Source organism: Schistocerca piceifrons, chromosome 1 (genome assembly GCF_021461385.2).
Source record: "Schistocerca piceifrons isolate TAMUIC-IGC-003096 chromosome 1, iqSchPice1.1, whole genome shotgun sequence".
NCBI lineage: Eukaryota > Metazoa > Arthropoda > Insecta > Orthoptera > Acrididae > Schistocerca > Schistocerca piceifrons.
The window spans coordinates 129,945,585-129,964,345 of NC_060138.1; the positions used below are offsets into that span (position 1 = coordinate 129,945,585).

General features: G+C 43.9%; 1 protein-coding gene and 2 non-coding genes across 6 annotated transcripts in view; 1 reads left to right on the plus strand and 2 right to left on the minus strand.

Moving 5' to 3' along the window:
* The window catches only part of LOC124782465 (protein-tyrosine sulfotransferase-like), an 878,071-nt gene that overhangs the window by 68,247 nt on the left and 791,063 nt on the right, over window positions 1-18,761 (plus strand). The window lies entirely within an intron of this gene.
* On the minus strand, window positions 7,626-7,700 carry Trnat-ugu. Its single transcript has one exon. It is a non-coding gene; the product is annotated as a tRNA-Thr (tRNA).
* On the minus strand, window positions 18,388-18,463 carry Trnat-agu. The gene has a single exon. It is a non-coding gene; the product is annotated as a tRNA-Thr (tRNA).

Genomic DNA, 18,761 nt, shown 5'->3' on the forward strand with positions numbered 1-18,761 from the left:
GCGAATGAGTGCATAAATAAAGTAACAAAATTCATGTGCGGCTCGCAAAAAGGTGTTTCATGTAAACTATTGCAACCATAATTCAAATAACCTTGATGAAACTTCCCTTAAAGATAATGGAGTATTCCTTTTTTGAAAGCAAATACCCCACATTACATTTCACCTGGTATGTCAAACAATAACTGATCGGCCCAGATAGCCGTGCGTGTTAAAACGCCGCTTCCGGGACGGGGAGGCGCACCGGCCCCGAATCGAATCCGCCCTGCGGATTAACGACGAGGTTAGATGTGTCGGTCAGCCTAGATGTGCTTCTTAGGCGGTTTACCACACCGAACTAGGTGAATACCTGGATGATACCCAAATCCCGCTTCAGTTACAGGATTCGCAAACATATAGAAATTTGTTAGACACAGTCGACGGCGCAGATGCAGGACAGAGGCACAAGAAAAAGAAGATGCAAGCAATGACTGAGTCACCGCGCATGGGGGGGGGGGGGGGACAATAATATTTCAGACGTTACACTATAATTAACTTTGCCTTTCTTTTAATTGGCTTTGCTGCAATGTTGCACTAGGGATTCCCCTTCTCCCAGCGCAACTACCGGCGAGTGACAAACCATTCCAGTAAAACTACCTCTTTGTAGCCTCTGACGAAGTCCTCAGGATTAGAGAACGAAACGTTGAACCTCTCCCTACTGCTCATACAACAGAAATCACAAAGGATGTAAATATTCCAGTCAAATAGTAGATATACCTTGCAAAATGTGGGGTAGAAGAGATTATTTTTTCAACTCGTTCACATGGTTGGAAATATTAGAAAACCGAGTTTTGCCAACAAAATTTCGCTTGGAAAAACTTTCTGCAGTCAAAAAACTTCGAAAATTTCGGACTTTTTTCAGTTTTTTCAAAATATCTCAGTTTCATTTGCTCCTATCGCTTTAACGTCTGTTTTCTTTTTTAAAGAGCACAAAATTCTCTACAAATTTGATTCTTGCCATTTTTTTCTACTCCCAATATCTAAGGCGCTACAGCGCCTCAAAAAATACCAATTTTTCAAATTTTGAGCATAGTGGCAAGATACCTTATTTTTGAACACTATTTTTTCAGTTCAGTTTTTGTGTAGTATAAACGCATTATACATCATGTTATAAGTTGGAATTACCACCTCACTTTCAGGTATTCAATTTCTCTGTATGTAACATGAGGATTGCTGGGCACCCAACTGTTGTGATTCTTACATCACTACCTGAAGTCCACTATGGGCCACCTCAGCCCTGGTATTTGTAAAACTATAAATATAAAAATACATCATTAAGACACACACACACACACACACACACACACACACACACACACACACACAAAATAAATTGTCTCAGGAAACTGAACTATTATTAGCTGGAATAGGCAACCTAATTAGGTAGGTAATTATTCTTGTGTATAAAAGCCACACAGTTGACATTAAAAATAAGTAGCTTTATTAAAATTAAAATGCATTGTCAGTTACTAAAAACGTTGACAGTTCTTGAGACAGATATGAGCATCATTTCCAACATTTTGATGGGCCAGGTTCCCCAGTGTCACCAGAAATACCTTGAGTTAAATGGTTCAAATGGCTCTGAGCACTATGGGACTTAACATCTATGGTCATCAGTCCCCTAGAACTTAGAAATACTTAAACCTAACTAACCTAAGGACAGCACACAGCACCCAGCCATCACGAGGCAGGGAAAATCCCTGACCCCGCCGGGAATCGAACCCGGGAACCCGGGCGTGGGAAGCGAGAACGCTACCGCACGACCACGAGATGCGGGCACCTTGAGTTACGGATTCAGGTTCTGTACATAGAGTTGATCCCAGATTGACCTCTTCTTTAAACAGCGAGTCAGCCTCAGCAAGTTCGTTGGTTTCGTCAGCGGTTTCCTCAACATCCTCCATAACATCTTTTTCACTGTCTTCATATAAAAATTTTGGCACGTTTTCACGGTTGACCCCAATACATTTCTTGCAAATTGAAGAACATTTCAAACTCACTTTTCTGCATGAGCACGCTCCGCCACAGTTCAGCTTGCATGAGCATGAAACAATGTGAAGAAGTGCTTCAGGTGCTGGATCTTGGCTCATTATAACGGGTATTAGACCGGGTCACTGTGATTCCAGCCCCATTTCTCAGGAGGTTCCCAGTTTCCCATCCAACTTTGGACTTGTTGGTAAGTCCGCAACGAATCATGTTGTGCAGCATCTTGTGTAGGTGGCAACCGTGCAAGATTCAGTTTGCTTTTTGTGGCAGACTTGGCGAATAGCTGGTACCGCAAATGGTCTAGTGTGTGGGAACTGCTGACACCTCCACTATACAATGCGATAGTACCCTGTTCTCCCGCAGTTATTATTTCTTCACAGGTAGCATGCGGTTTATTGAACGTGCAAAGCGCTGAGGTTAGGTGTTCATTTTTCGCAACAATATTACAGCACTTAATTTTTCCTTGACCAAACAAAGCAGATGTTGTATCACCACCGCTAAAGGCGTGAGTGAACAGAATATATTCACTGTCAAACTTGTAAGATGCAGTGGTAAACCACTTGTCTTCTGCATTTCCTCTTCCTGGCTTTAAGAAAAATAAATTTTCAATGCCTTGCCCCAAACCGGTCATGAGCACAAGCAGGTCAACATCTTCTCCTATAATGACAACACTTCCAAAATCTTTGGTTCTTGAAATGGCAGATGTTACAATTACAACGTCAGCATCTACTTGTGCCTGGTGCACTTCAATGCTACACTCCAGAAATTCCATTTTAAGAAGTGTGATCAAACGCATCTTGTTTCGTTAGTTGTACAAGAACTTGTCCTGAGGGACGTGGTTCACCATCTCTGGTTCAACCACAACGTCAACCGAAGAATGTTGTTTGGACCTACGAATCCTCTCAGCACTCTTTGTGCTACATTTGCCTCCCTCACATGGATACCCATCAAATACAATAGCAAATTGAGATCCAAAATGACGTTGCAGGTAAGAAACATAGCTTTGGGCTATTGACTTGAAGCAAACATTTCGAGTCCAAGTCACTTTGTGGATAAGGTACCCTCCATCAATGACAAAAAACTTACTCGGTACACCTGACTTCACATCTTCCACTGGAACGAAGGCATTGTAGAATGAAGATTTTGTTCCTTTTCGCATGCCTTTTTCTGAGAATAGGGACATTGGGTAAGGAGCAAGTTCATATTTCAGAAAGGCTTTTAACTCTTCTTAACTTTGTTTCATTAAACAAATCCTTTGGAAAAGAGTTAAAGGATCAACAGGAGTAATTTTAGTGCTCCCAGCTTTTACAGAATTGAACGCAGAAAGGAGAGTCACAACTTTATCTTTTCTACGGAACTTTACATCGTGGAAATTGTCACCAACTACTCTTTGCTCGAAATTTGAAAAATCGGTATTTTTTGACGAGCTGTAGCGCCTAAGATAATGGGAGTAAAAAAAATGGTAAGAACCAAATTTGTAGAGAATTTTGTGCTCTTTAAAAAAGAAAATAAACGTCAAAGCGATAGGAGCAAATGAAACTGAAATATTTTGAAAAAACTGAAAAAAAGTCCGAAATTTTCGAAGTTTTTTGACCGCGGAAAGTTTTTCCCTAGAGAAATTTTGTTGGCAAAACTCGGTTTTCTAACCTTTCCAACAATATCAACGAGTTAAAAAAATTAAATCTTCTACCTCACCTTTTGCAAGCTACAGGTTTTTTTTCTGACAGTTTCAGTGGACTAAAATACCGGGCTGGAAAGACTGCATTGTGTATTCTGAGTTCTGCCTGGCGGCTATTATTACAATCGTGACGTGCGCGGCTGCAATATGTTCCAAAAACGCGCGCAAAAATGTGATTTTAAAGCGGTCCGTATCTCGGGTTCCATTAATCGCAGAGATAAGGGGTCAAGTGTTTTGGATAGCCCGTGGTCTACTGACAATTTATATACTTATCTGAAGAACGGGCATATTGTAGCTATCCTATAATACAGGGTAAAATGAAAATTTAAACACTATACACTTTCTCCAGACCAGGCAATTTGAACAAATCAGTTCGTTCTTTTGATTCAGGTGTAGTCTAGAGTGGGTCTTAGAAGGCGTAAAAAACACCATTTGTTCCATTTGTTCATGGGCGGTTCTGTGATAACCCCGAAAAACCATGATTTTTTTTTTGTACAAAAAGTATCAGTTGTTGGGGCGGGGGGGGGGGGGGAGGTTACTTCTGTAATTTCTCTTCATGCCAAATCATCGAAATTTTTACCATATGTTCTTAAGATAATATTTTCGGGGAACGTCGAACTTTTTCGATATCATTACCCGTCATTGAGATACAGAGATTCAAAGTTACCTTACTTATGCACGTAATACCCGGTCTGAGGCTTAAACGTAATTTTAACTGACCCACTCGACACATGGCAAGGGTTCTGGGATCATCGATGTGGTTTTAAGGTCAACAAACCATAGTTTAGTCGCCATTTTTGTTATCAATAAAACTTTACGACGCGCTATGTATGATGGTCACATCTACACTGGCTGTCTTGGCCTGGAAATTATTCGATGATGCCACCTGACGTAAGCATCTTAAAATGAACTGTGTTGTCATACGAAGTTCTTTGTACTTGCAAATCAAACACAGCAATTGTGTGTGTGTGTGTGTGTGTGTGTGTGTGTGTGTGTGTGTGTGTGTGTACTGGAAGTGTAGCTTACACTGTTGCGCATTTTCATGTTTTAACCTTATATTATGCGTTTATGTGTCAAAGTATGTGAATGCGTCGAAATCTACAAGAAAACTGTCAAAACTTTACTGTCGTACTGAATTCGTTTTATGTAAGCAGCAAACCCAGCTGTAAAAGGGAATAGAAAAGAACCGCCTGAAAAATGCTTGTGGCGGAGCACAAAAAGGGCTAGTATGCTGTTGTTTAGAATACTGACTGAAAAGTGGGGAACCAGCTGCCTCAGTCCTGATTCTGCCTTCCTCGTGTAAAAAATTTTGGAATGCGAACATATGCGCGCTTTCTCGTGCTGAAAGAGAGTAACAGAACGACAGAGGCGGTGGAAGAGAGAGGAGACAGTGGTGATGGGAGAGAGAAAGTGGCAATGAAAGAGAGAGGGAGATGGATGAAGGCAATAGCAGTGGGAGCGAAAGAGAGAGGAGGTTACGGTCAGTGAGAGGTAGTGGCACTAAAAGAGGAAGATGAGTGGGGATAGTAGGAGTGAGAGCAAAAGTGGGTGGAGGCAGTGGAAATTGCAAAAAGAGGTGAATGGAGACGATACTTAGGCTTGTGGGTCTGGACCCCTCAAGGTCGGCGAATTTTAACACGAAAACCATTTTCTCGCTTTCCCCCACTGAACCCGCGTGTTAAAGTTTCCCGGTCTAGAGATCAAAACCCCGAGCAAATCATCCAGAAGGACATGTGTGGAGAGGAGACTAATGGTTGAAGTGAGACAGCAGGCTATAACCGAGGAAGAAAGAGAATGTAACAACTGGAGAGAAAAAGAGTGGAACAGAGGCAATGGCAGTAGGACAGAGATACAATGAAAGTGACAGAGATGGAGGCAGTGGTAAATTTTGGAAATTTGTGGTAAGTTCCTAACTAACACTAAGGACACACACACACACACACACACACACACACACACACACACACACACTCTCCTATGCCCGATGGAGAACTCGAACCTCCGTCGGACGGATCCGCGCGAACCGTGGCAAGGCGCCTGAGACCACGCGGCTACCCCGCGCGGCGGAAACAGCGGTAAGGAAGAGTGAGAGGCAGGGATGAAGACTATCAAGGCTTCACTACAAAGAGAGACTGAATAAAAGGATTTAGAGTGTTCTGTGTTAAGAGTCCGAGTATGTTGCATTGCCAAAACTTTTGGTGAGGAAGGTTCCCCACTTTTCTGTCAGAGACCTTAGAGGAGCATATTCCTCTTTTTTTGTGCTCTTACAGGAGCATTCTTCAGCTGGCTGTTTATGTATGTTTTTGTCATACGTTCACATACATACGATATTTAAGTCGCCTAAAGTAATGAATACTTGACTGATTATTTTTTTATAGCAAAACCCGTCTGTTAGGCCAGAAGGGACTCACACATTTAATGTGCTCCGTTATTCCACTGTGTAAACAAGACCCTTGATGAAGTTAGAACTGCGTCTATAGTATCGTTTACTTCAACTCTCAGTTCCTCGAGTATTATTCATAACAATTCGCATAGTAGCTTTTATCTTCGGTTTTATGTAAGTGCAGTGTAATAGAACAAGCTCTGTAACGCCCAGGTGTGGATAAAACGGAAAGAGAGCTTTGCTTCTCAGCAGGGTAATCTCGACAGCGGCAGTAGGTCAGAGTGAAGCACTGCGTTGCCTTGGCCAGATTATGGTGTGCATTTCCACAGGGCGGTTAGAGTTTAGTTACGAGAATTATCGTCGCTTACTGCCTAACCTCCGGTGCTAAAATTGCGGTAGAATTTCATTTGCGCTTGAACTTAAATGCCAGACGGCGAGATTGCTTGCTGCAGAAATTCCTCCGCGAGAAATCTGCGAATGCGCGACATTTGATTTCTAGACAGACGTTTGCAGGATACTTAGTAGCTTAAGGAAATTGGCGGCACTATCTGTTCGATTCGTAATCAGGAGAGCAGTAGTTAAAATACTTAAACGTTACGCTGTCATTTGGTTAATCTGAACTAAACAAGGCTGTTTTCTAACCAGTGCCACAATCAATTTCATCGTGCACTGATGTTTAGATGCGTAACGTCGTTGTTGCCAAACACTATAGTAAACTGTGGAAATGTGGTTATAGCAAATGAAACTACAATAAGAAGAAAGTTATTGTGTGGTTTCACGAACGTTGCCTGAAAGATGCTGTTTCTTTTTGTATGCGCCAATATTTTTTTTGAGTGATGTGAAATGATCTACATACAGTATTTACAACTTCCGTCGAATATTGATTTTGGAAATTATTAGCAGGGGTCGCTTTTTAAAGAAGTCACCATTGTTTAAAGCCTAAATTGTTGGCTTTTGAGTGCTTAAGCAAAACTCTAGTGTGGGCTGAGTTGTCCTGTCACAGATTCAGTACCGGATCCTGAGTTATTTGATTTAGTTTTTGTCCAGTCTCCTTCGTCGCTAGTCGAGATAGAGTAGAATAGGTCTGTAAGGCGTACTGGCTGATGGAAATAAGTCAGGCTAACCTTTCACTTGTTAGTGATATTCAGATCATAAGAGAACAGCATTAACGCTGTTCAAAAATCTTTCTTCGCATTCGGCAGAATGGATTGATAGAAACTATGGAAACGTCTGTCAGGTTGGCCACACCACTTTGAACTCTCGTTCCATCCAAGTATGATTCTAGAATCACCCACCGCGCTATCTCGTTTATCTAGTTGAGAAAGATGTCAGAACAAAAAACTGATAAACGCTCTTTCCAGATTCCAGGAGTATTGTATTTCTTTACCTTTACTTGGCCTTCATCTCTTTCAAACGATTTTATATGTTCGAAATACAAGTTCCGTCTTTGCATAGATTGGCCAACATTACGTCATTATAATTATATTAATACCGTCAGCTGCTCACGGGCGTTGATATATATCAACGGGGACAGGTGAAAATGTGTGCCCCGACCGGGATTCGAACCCGGGATCTCCTGCTTACATGGCAGACGCTCTATCCACCTGAGACACCGAGGGCACAGAGGATAGTGCGACTGCAGGGACTATCTCGCGCACGCCTCCCCCAAGACCTACATTCTTACCTTGTATGTCCACACACTACATTTGTAGTGTCCCACCCCCACACACTCATTACTCGTGGAAGACATCCTTACCGAGTCCCGTAAGAGTTCGGGGAATATGTGTGCATCCGCACAGAAGAAGGCGGTTATGCCCGGTATTTCCAGAACTATATACTGACATGGATATGATGTCTGTTCTTTCGGACATGTCCGAAAGAATAGACACCATATCCACATCAGTATAACATTAGGTCAAGTCCTTTACTGAAGCCATTGAGAGAAGACTGTTTTGAACTACAAATCAGCCTTCTGGTTGAACATTTCTTTAGCTTTTATTCTAAAGCACCGCAATCGAGTTAACCATTCCGTAAATTCTTTGGCCAGTGCCGAGTTCGCTGCTTCATAATGCATAATGTGATTCGTTCCTCATTATTTCAGTAGATGTTGCTTCTAGTCCTAATCGATACATATCGTGCCACAAGGAGTGGTAGAGGACAATTTCTGTTCACAGTACATACACTGTGAAAATGCGATCAGTAATGTTTCAGATTTCGAGGTAGAATGGGATAGGAATGATGATGGAAATAGGATCACATTTGAGGAAGTGGAAAAAATGGTTAATAGATTGCAGTGCAATAAAGCGGCTGGGGTGGATGAAATTAGCCGGAACTCATCAAATACAGAGGAATGTCAGGTCTTAAATGGCTACACAGGATAATTGAAATGGCCTGGGAGTCGGGACAGGTTCCATCAGACTGGACAAAAGCAGTAATCACACCAATCTTTAAACATGGAAACAGAAAAGATTGTAACAACTACAGAGGTATCTCTTTAATCAGCGTTGTGGGTAAAATCTTCGCAGGTATTGTTGAAAGGAAAGTGCGAGTATTAGTTGAGGACCAATTGGATGAAAATCAGTGTGGGTTTAGGCCTCTTAGAGGTTGTCAGGACCAGATCTTTAGCTTGCGGCAAATAATGGAGAAGTGTTATGAGTGGAACAGGGAACTGTATCTATGCTTTATAGATCTAGAAAAGGCATATGACCGGGTTCCTAGGAGGAAATTATTGTCTGTTCTACAAGATTATGGAATAGGAGGCAAACTTTTGCAAGCAATTAAAGGTCTTTACATGGATAGTCAGGCAGCAGTTAGAGTTGACGGTAAATTGAGTTCATGGTTCAGAGTAGTTTCAGGGGTAAGACAAGGCTGCAGCCTGTCTCCACTGTTGTTCATATTATTTATGGATCATATGTTGAAAACAATAGACTGGCTGGGTGAGATTAAGATATGTGAACACAAAATAAGCAGTCTTGCATATGCGTATGACTTAGTTGTGATGGCAGATTCGATTGAAAGTTTACAAAGTAATATTTCAGAGCTAGATCAGAAATGTAAGGACTATGGTATGAAGATTAGCATCTCCAAAACGAAAGAAATGTCAGTGGGAAAGAAATATAAACGGATTGAGTGCCAAATAGGAGGAACAAAGTTAGAACAGGTGGACGGTTTCAAGTACTTAGGATGCATATTCTCACAGGATGGCAACATAGTGAAAGAACTGGAAGCGAGGTGTAGCAAAGCTAATGCAGTGAGCGCTCAGCTACGATCTACTCTCTTCTGCAAGAAGGAAGTCAGTACCAAGACTAAGTTATCTGTGCACCGTTCAATCTTTCGACCAACTTTGTTGTATGGGAGCGAAAGCTGGGTGGATTCAGGTTACCTTATCAACAAGGTTGAGGTTACGGATATGAAAGTAGCTAGGATGATTGCATGTACTAGTAGATGGGAACAATGGCAGGAGGGTGTCCACAATGAGGATATCAAAGAAAAACTGGGAATGAACTCTATAGATGTAGCAGTCAGGGCGAACAGGCTTAGATGGTGGGGCCATGTTACACGCCTGGGAGAAGCAAGGTTACCCAAGAGACTCATGGATTTAGCAGTAGAGGGTAGGAGGAGTCGGGGCAGACCGAGGAGAAGGTACCTGGATTCGGTTAAGAATGATTTGGAAGTCATAGGTTTAACATCAGAAGAGGCACCAATGTTAGCACTGAAGAGGGGATCATGGAGGAACTGCATAAGGGGGGCTATGCTCCAGACTGAACGCTGAAAGGCATAATCAGTCTTAAATGATGATGATGATGATGATGATGATGAGTACATACACTGCCGGGAAAAATTAATGCACCTGGAAAGACGATGCTGATTTTGATCCGATGACGTCATATGCACCTGGAGAGGAGGGGGGGGGGGGTAGTAGACGTATTGGTAACGGTTTTAACGTCGTCCACCAACAGGTAGCGTAGTGACATAGCCACCAGAGTACCATTTGTATCTACCCTTCAATAGGAAATACTCACAGCCAGAAGGCTGAGTGTGTTGCAAACGCGTGAAGCAAGCAGGCAACCAAATGGTTCAAATGGCTCTGAGCACTATGGGACTTAACAGCTATGGTCATCAGTCCCCTAGAACTTAGAACTACTTAAACCTAACTAACCTAAGGACGTCACACAACACCCAGTCATCACGAGGCACAGAAAATCCCTGACCCCGCCGGGAATCGAACCCTGGAACCCGGGCGCGGGAAGCGAGAACGCTACCGCACGACCACGAGCTGCGGACCATGATGTATCCCCGGACAGTATTCGCCATCTGTACGATCGACTGGATGACAGTCAGCGCCTGCATTGCCGCCTGCTGAGGCTACACAATGTACGAGGGTAATCCCAAAAGTAAAGTCTCCTGTTTATTTATAACTAAATAAACCTGTTTATTTCTACAATGGTTTGCATTAGTTTACAGCTTGAAAATTTAGCTATTTTTCGACATAATCACCATTTCCGTCGATGCGTTTTTGTAAACGTATTGGCAGTTTTTGTAGGCCCATGTCATACCAGCTCTCCCCCATGCTCTTCAGAAAGTTATGAACCTCTTCTTTCACCTCGTCGTCGGAGCTGAATCGCTGGGACCACAGTTAACGCTGACAGGTACGGTGAGACTCAGAAAAAACTCAAACGGGTAATTCAGAACCGGAGAAGAGGAATGTTGAGCAAGGGCTTATACATTCTCTATGACAACTCTCGCCCACACATCGCTCGGCAAACCATTGCTCTCCTGCAACAGTTTCAATGGAAAATAATCACCCACCCACCCTACAGTCCTGACTTTGACCCAGCGACTATCACCTGTTCCTTAGGTTAAAAGAACATTTGGCCGGAAAGCGTTTCAGCTCCGACGACGAGGTGAAAGAAGAGGTTCATAACTTTCTGAACAGCATGGTGGCGAGCTGGTATGACAGGGGCAAACAAAAACTGCCAATGCGTCTACAAAAATGCATCGACAGAAATGGTGATTATGTCGAAAAATAGCTAAATTTTCAAGCTGTAAACTAATTTAAACCATTGTAGAAATAAACAGGATGTACTTATAAAAAATAGGAGACCTTACTTTTGGGATTACCCTCGTACTAATATGGGTGTTTCAGCAGGGCTCGATGCCTGGTACCTCAGAACCGCTTGCCCTATTGATCTGTAAATATAATCATTTCATGTACTCCATATACACTGTTGCAACAATAAATATCCAGTGATTTGGAAACCGCTAAAAGTGTGTACTATTTTTTCTGTAAGTGGCAAGTGGCGTAGCGAATAACGCCGGAAGTCCCAGGAGGCTGTTCATTGGTGGTACTGTTGCACACAGTGAAGTCGCAACGCTGTAGAACTGTAGCGAATTGGAGGATGATCTGCAGAAGATTGACACTTGGTGCAGAAATTGGCTTTGAGCCTCAACATATAAGCGAATATAACCTATTGTTCACAAATAGGCCTAAGACCTGTTATTGTGTTGTTGCTCGATTGCGGGACAATCACCGCAACCAGTCACATCCATTAAATATCTGTGTTTGCATACTATCCATTTTAAAGGCGGGTGTCAGACTGAGATTCATTGGAAGAATCTTGAGGGAGTGGCCTCTACTCACGAAGTACGTAGCTTACAAAACATTCGTACGATCAATACTGGCCGGCCGCAGTGGCCGAGCGGTTCTAGGTGCTTCAGTCTGGAACCGAGCGACCGCTACGGTCGCAGGTTTGGATCCTGCCCTGGGCATGGATGTGTGTGATGTCCTTAGGTTAGTTAGGTTTAAGTAGTTCCGAGTTGTAGGGGACTGATGACCTCTGATGTTAAGTCCCATAGTGCCCAGAGCCATTTGAACCATCTTAGGAACAGGTATTAGTATCAAGTTTAAATTTATGTCACACATTAAGACTTGCGGTCCTTTGCCGATGTAAAAAGTTGAAACTCTTAAGTCATTTCAGTCAAAAGATACGACCATTTAGGTTACATATTTTGATACGCGGAAAGTTACTCATCAAAACCTATAGGACACTTCCCGTTGGACTAGAACCATGAAATTTTGAAAGAACCAAGATTTCACAGTGTAACCAAAGGAAAAAAATCCGAAAACTGTAAATTTGTAGTTATATCACGCAAAAAAATATTTCTCTCGTCAGTTTATACCCGATGGCGAACTTGAAATTAAAACAATCTGTAGTTCTGCATTCGGCCTCGAACGCAACGGGAGATCTTGACTGCTGACTAGTCGGCGAAAGTTTGTATCACACACAGCTTGAGACGCCATATCTACATGCAGTAATCTCTCCTAGATGTCTGATGATGGATAAATAGCGAAATGTGTCGTAAGAGCAACAAAGTCATTCCTTGCCTGATGTTTTGACTTTTACCATTGCGACACAGTCAGCTTGAATGGAGAACTGTTGATTATTATAATATTGGTCGCATGTCTCCTAGATGACTTTATATTACATTAACATTATTGAGTCGGTCGGTGTGGCCGAGCGGTTCTAGGCGCTCCAGTCTGGAACCGCGCGACAGCTACGGTCGCAGGTTCCAATCCGGCCTCGGGCATGGATGTGTGTGATGTTCTTAGGTTAGTTAGGTTTAAGTAGTTCTAAGTTCTAGGGGACTGATGACCTCAGATTTTAAGTCCCATAGTGCTCAGAGCCATTTGTAACCTTTTCCATTTCTGTCGCTGTGTAGGGTTAATCATGAACTACACCCCTATTTCATTTCACCCTTCTCTGACACCACAATAACACAGCACGAATATCATAGGTTCAGTTGTGAGGTCACTGTGTATTCCCAGTAGAGTGTGGTTTAATGCGATTATACACTATTTTCTAAACTTTTATGTCTTTGCATACACCTTTTCCTATGAGTCTACTGTGTTAACCTAATCACGGATTTTATCCTTTGCTGATCAGTATTGTTCTCTACAGTTTCTTTTCTACCACTGCAGCTGTCCTCCAAGGATTGTTTTTCTCATTGTGAAACATGACATGGTTTTCATCCAAGTTGGTGCTCATTTGGAAACAAGTTGGTACATCACACGGAGCTTACTCCTCACCTTGTGACAGGAATTCTCTCCAACAGCAGTTGTCATCTGTATCCGGCTCGCAGATTTCGGAAGTTTACGAAAATTACAATGCGTAAAATTGCTGCGTTAGCTCTGAAAACGCGCATGTACTTCGTTGCCCATATGCTAGCCATATTTTCCCCCTGTAATACACACAAATAAAAACATAAATATCCATGAACACGTTACAAGACAAAAGAACAGTTCCATATTCAGTAAGCAGGACATCAACTTTTAATACTCCAACACAAATAGTGCAGTATATTACTGAAATTAAAACATTCTCCAAAGTCTTGGAATCCCTGGGGACGGATATCTTACCAGGTTCAATGTCGATAGCAGGCAAAATTGGTCCAAATTCTTGAGTCCCGGAATGGGTGAACTGTCTGTATACGTAATTAAGTCTGTTCGGAACCTCAGTTCGCGATTCTTGGTCACACCTAGCAATTTATTTTTTTTTTCGAAATATAATTTCGTGGTTATTAACAGATACCCGTTCATTTTTCCTCCTCTTCCCTATGTGGCAGTTACCTCAGGTTGGTATCCACCGCTGTATCGCTTTCAGTAGATCAGTAGACATTAGGCGTGGCTAGGCGAACTAGGGTGTGGGGGAGGGTGGAGTGGGCTGGGAAGGAGGGGTGTGGGAGGAGAGGGGGGGCGGAGAGATACGTGGAGGCACTATTCATGATCGGCGACAGGAGGTGGCGTGTAGCGGTAACTCTGCTCTTGTAGTCGGGCTTCGGCCGGAATGCCGGTACTAACAAGACCGCACACGGCTTCGCACTGACAGCTTCACACGGCCCGCCCGGCGTAATTGTCAGCTGCGCTGTAATGAGCTCGCCGGCCGTGCATATATGTGTGTGTGTGTGTGTGTGTGTGTGTGTGTGTGTGTGTGTGTGTGTGTAGGCGGCGTTGTCACGCGATGTCCCGGCGAACATACAAGCCCGCAGCCTGCGTTGTAAATCTGCGTGTATCGGCCGGCTGCTGCACGCGCACGCGTCATTTAAATATAATGGGGCAGCCGGCGGGGAAAAGCCCGCCCCGTTTGCTCCGGGTTCGCGCCTTTGAGGCGACAGGCATTTCCATCTGAGCTGCTGTGTCGGATTATACGAGAGCGGGCGTGTGTAGCGTAAGAGCCTTCTGTTTCTCTGCGCCCCGTGTTTTCCCCTTTCGGTTCGTCTGCTTTATGCGAGTTTAAGGGAACAAAATGTTGCACCTCGAGGTTCTGTGTTACCAGATTTGCAGGGTGGGTGAGAAGTCGCTTCCTAGTTTCGAATATCCATAAATTATCTATTAATCAATATTTACGCCGGAACAAGTTGTATTTGGTCCTTATGACAATAACGTGTGCTACACTGCAATTCCGCGTATCGGTAGTAGACAATGAAAACCTCGCCAACTTCGATTTGTTGAATTTTACAAAACGGTTTATTAAAAAATGATATAAAGTGATACAGATAATGTTGCTACATGCGTCACTGTATAGTAGAAATTCATGCGCTTTCAAATCTCATTTTGGTAATGGAGTTACTGGTTTTTTTGGTCTTGATGTTATTCGGTCTGAAAACGAATGGCAGAACGTCATTTTTTTGGATGAATCCAGGTTCTGTTTACAGCATCATGATGGTCGCATCCCTGTTTGGCAACATCGCGGTGAACGCACGTTGGAAGCGTGTATTCGTCATCGCCATACTGGCGTATCACCCGGCGTTATGGTATGGGGTGCTATTGGTTACACGTCTCGGTCACCTCTTGTTCGCATAGACGGCACTTTGAACAGTGGACGTTACATTTCAGATGTGTTACGACCTGTGGCTCTACCCTCCATTCGATCCCTGCGAAACCCTACATTTCAGCAGGATAATGCACGACCGCATGTTGCAGGTCCTGTACGGGCCTTTCTGGATACAGAAAATGTTCGACTGCTGCCCTGGCCAGCACATTCTCCAGATCTCTCACCAATTGAAAACGTCTGGTCAATGGTGGCCGAGCAACTGGCTCGTCACAATACGCCAGTCATTACTACTCTTGATGAACTGTGGTATCGTGTTGAAGCTGCTTGGGCAGCTGTACCTGTACACGCTATCCAAGCTCTGTTTGACTCAGTGCCCAGGCGCATCAAGGCCGTTATTACGGCCAGAGGTGGTTGTTCTGGGTACTGATTTCTCAGGATCTATGCACCCAAATTGCGTGAAAATGTAATCACATGTCAGTTCTAGTATAATATATTTGTCCAATGAATACCCGTTTATCATCTGCATTTCTTCTTAGTGTACCATTTTAATGGCCAGTAGCGTAGTTGGAGGTAGACGCATGGGACACTTACTTTCGGAAATCGTTAGGGAATTCAGTAGTCAGAGGTGAACTGGGACAAGAGTGTGCCGAGCACACCAAATTTTAGGCGTTACCTCTCACCACGGACAACAAATTGGCCGATGGCTTCCAGTTAACGACAGAGAGCAGCGGCGCTTTCGTAGAGTTGCAACTTGTGTAAAATAACCGTAGAAATCGATATGGGATGTACGACTAAAGTATACATTAGGAGAGTGCGGCGAAATTTTGCGTTAATGGGCGAGTGCCTTTGCCAACAGTGCTCCTTTGCCAATAGTACTCCTTTGCCTGCAGCGCCTCTACTGGCCATGTCGGACGGACCCTAGATGACTGGAAAACCGTGACCAGGTCAAATGAGTCCCGATTTCGGTTGGTAAGAGCCCGACGGTAGGGTTCGAGTGTGGTGCAGACCCCAAGAAGCCATGGATCCAAGTCGTCAATAAGGCACTGTACAAGCTGATCATGGCTCCATAATGGTGTCGGCTGTGCTTGCATGGAATGGACTGTTTCCTCTGATTCGACTGAACCGATCACTAACCGGAAATGGTTATGTTCGGCTACTTGGAGATCATTTTTAGCCATTCATGGACTTCATGTTCCCAAAAAACGGTTGAATTTTTTTTTGGATGGCAATGTGCCGGGTCACCCTGCCACAATTGTTAGCGATTGGTTTGCAGAACATTGTAGATAATTCGAGCGAATGGTTTGGCACCCAGATCTCCCGACATGAATCCCATCTAACATTTAAGGGACATAACCGAAAGGTCAGTTCGTGCACAAAGTCCGCACCGGCAACACCTTCACACTTATGAACGGCTATAGAGGCTCAGTATTTCTGCAGGAGATTTCCAACGACTTGTCGACTCCATGCACTACGCCGGGGAAAAGGAGGTCTGACATGAGGTATCTCATAGTTTTGTCGCCTCGGTATACTGTTAGTTGTGCTGTGGATGATAGATGGTCTTGAAGCTGAGGCTGGTGGCCGGCCTCGCGTAGGAAGTTACGTGAGGCGGTATGCCACCGCGCCCGCAGACTTCTCCGCAGAACCCGTTTGCTGCCGCTCGCCGCTGATTTATGTGGAACGCACATCAAGAGCAGATGTGTGCGTGCTGGCGAGCTCTTAATTCTTATCCCGGCCCCGTATTTACTTACGGCGCTGGACGGCATCCAGTCGGAGCGCTGATAACGTATCTTCGCATTGCCGGTGACCGCATCTAGATTGAGATAGTCGCTCACAAACGTCTGCGAGCACATAAACTGGTATCGCTAGTACCGAGCAGGACACTTTGAATTCCATCCAGCGATACTCTCCAGTGGCAAAAGTAGAATAAAAGTCCAGTTTCGAACAAATGACCGGGTACACGAAGGCGAATATAGCAGTAGGTACATTTGACATCCGTTACTTGATAAAGAACTCCTCCAGACTTCTAAGTGTTCTACGGGCTTCTTCGATATGCATTCATTTCGCTCTTGTATGTTTTACCGTGCTATATACCCATAATCCATTAAGCCGTCCTCTCACGGGAAGTGAAAATGCACGTGGATGAAAAGCTGGTGACGTCAGAGCATGGATTCCTCGTTCCACTGTACTGTGAAGCATGAAATGAAAAATACGGCTGTCAGATTTTTATCTCGTGGAAAGGAACGTCGCCAAACAAAATGCAATATCGTTTTTACCTCGCAAGTAGACCCTACGAGACGCCATATTCTGTGAATTTAAACTTAGCATTCGGTGGGTTTTCTTTATCACAGAGTAGGTGATATGAACATAAGCTGTTTCATAGCATCAGCAAATTAAGGCTCTCTCGAAAATGCATCGTTTTAGCTACGATTTGTTGGAACATAATGACAGAAACTACACATTGGTAGTTGCAGGCTTCATGTAATTGATGTTTTTTCTATTATAACTTGCGTACTATAAAAGTAAACAGCTTCAGTGATGATCTATAAAAAGTGAGTGGTTTTGATTCCAATTATCATAGTTAGATTTCAAAGAATGACACTGTTGGATACAGTCTTTAGACAGTATATACCACATATGGAGGCCTGGCTGCCACGTTGAAGATACAGCGTTGATAGCATCCTTAGCTGTGAACGCAAAGATAACAGGTTGGCATCCACCACCTATCACATTTTATTTTCACCTTTTGTTTTTTTAAAATATCCTGAGTCTTTCTTTCATAGATGTGGTATCTGTAATACTCGATGTTTATTGTAAGTAATGTATTTTGTAACTACCGAGCGAGGTCGCTCAGGCGTTAGCACACTGCACTCACTTTCGGGAAGACGACGTTTCAGACCCTCGTCCAGCCACCCAGATTTAGTGGTTCAAGTGGCTCTGAGCACTATGGGACTTAACATCTGTGCTCATCAGTCCCCTAGAACTTAGTGCTACTTAAACCGAACTAACCTAAGGACATCACACACATCCATGCCAGAGGCAGGATTCGAACCTGCGACCGTAGCGGTCGCGCGGTTCCAGACTGTAGCGCCTAGAACCGCTCGGCCACTCCGGCCGGCTCATAAGATTTCACAAACTTTTTTTTTTCTTTTTTTCTCTACAGCCGATATCCTTCCCCATCGTCTACATAACCCGAGCTTGTGCTCCGTCTGTAATGATCTCGGCAACGACGGGACGTTAAACCTAATTTTCCTCCCTTCCCATTTTGTAACTACAGGCGGAGAGAGAGAGAGAGAGAGAGAAGAGAGGGGAGAGAGAGAGAGAGAGAGAGAGAGAGAGAGAGAGAGAGAGAGAGAGAGAGAGAGAGAGGGAGGAGGAGGAGGAGGAGGAGGGGGGGGGAGAAAGGAAAGGAAAAGGAAGGAACTGAAAATATCAGCTACATCGGGAGTTTCTGCGAAATCAGCGGCGACGAGTGAAAATGTATGCCGAACCGGGACTCGAACCCGGGATCTCCTGCTTACTCGGCAGGTGCGTTAACCACTGCGCCATCCAGACACACTGCTTATCGCAAATGCACGGACTGTCTCGGCACGCACCCGGTCGACCCACATTGCCACCTAGCGCCACCTATCTACAGTCCCCATCCACGTTCTCCACGTCGGCAATTTTTAGATTCCCCCTGGAGGTCGAACGAAGTATTCATCGGCACTGAAGGTTGTGGGTTTATTGCCCATCGAGGCGAAGCAATTATATGACGGCATGGGGTCCATTCTTTCAGACATGTTCAAAAGAACAGACACCACTCATTCATATAAATAATTATTTGCTGCAATTCTAGTTGGAAAGACGGACG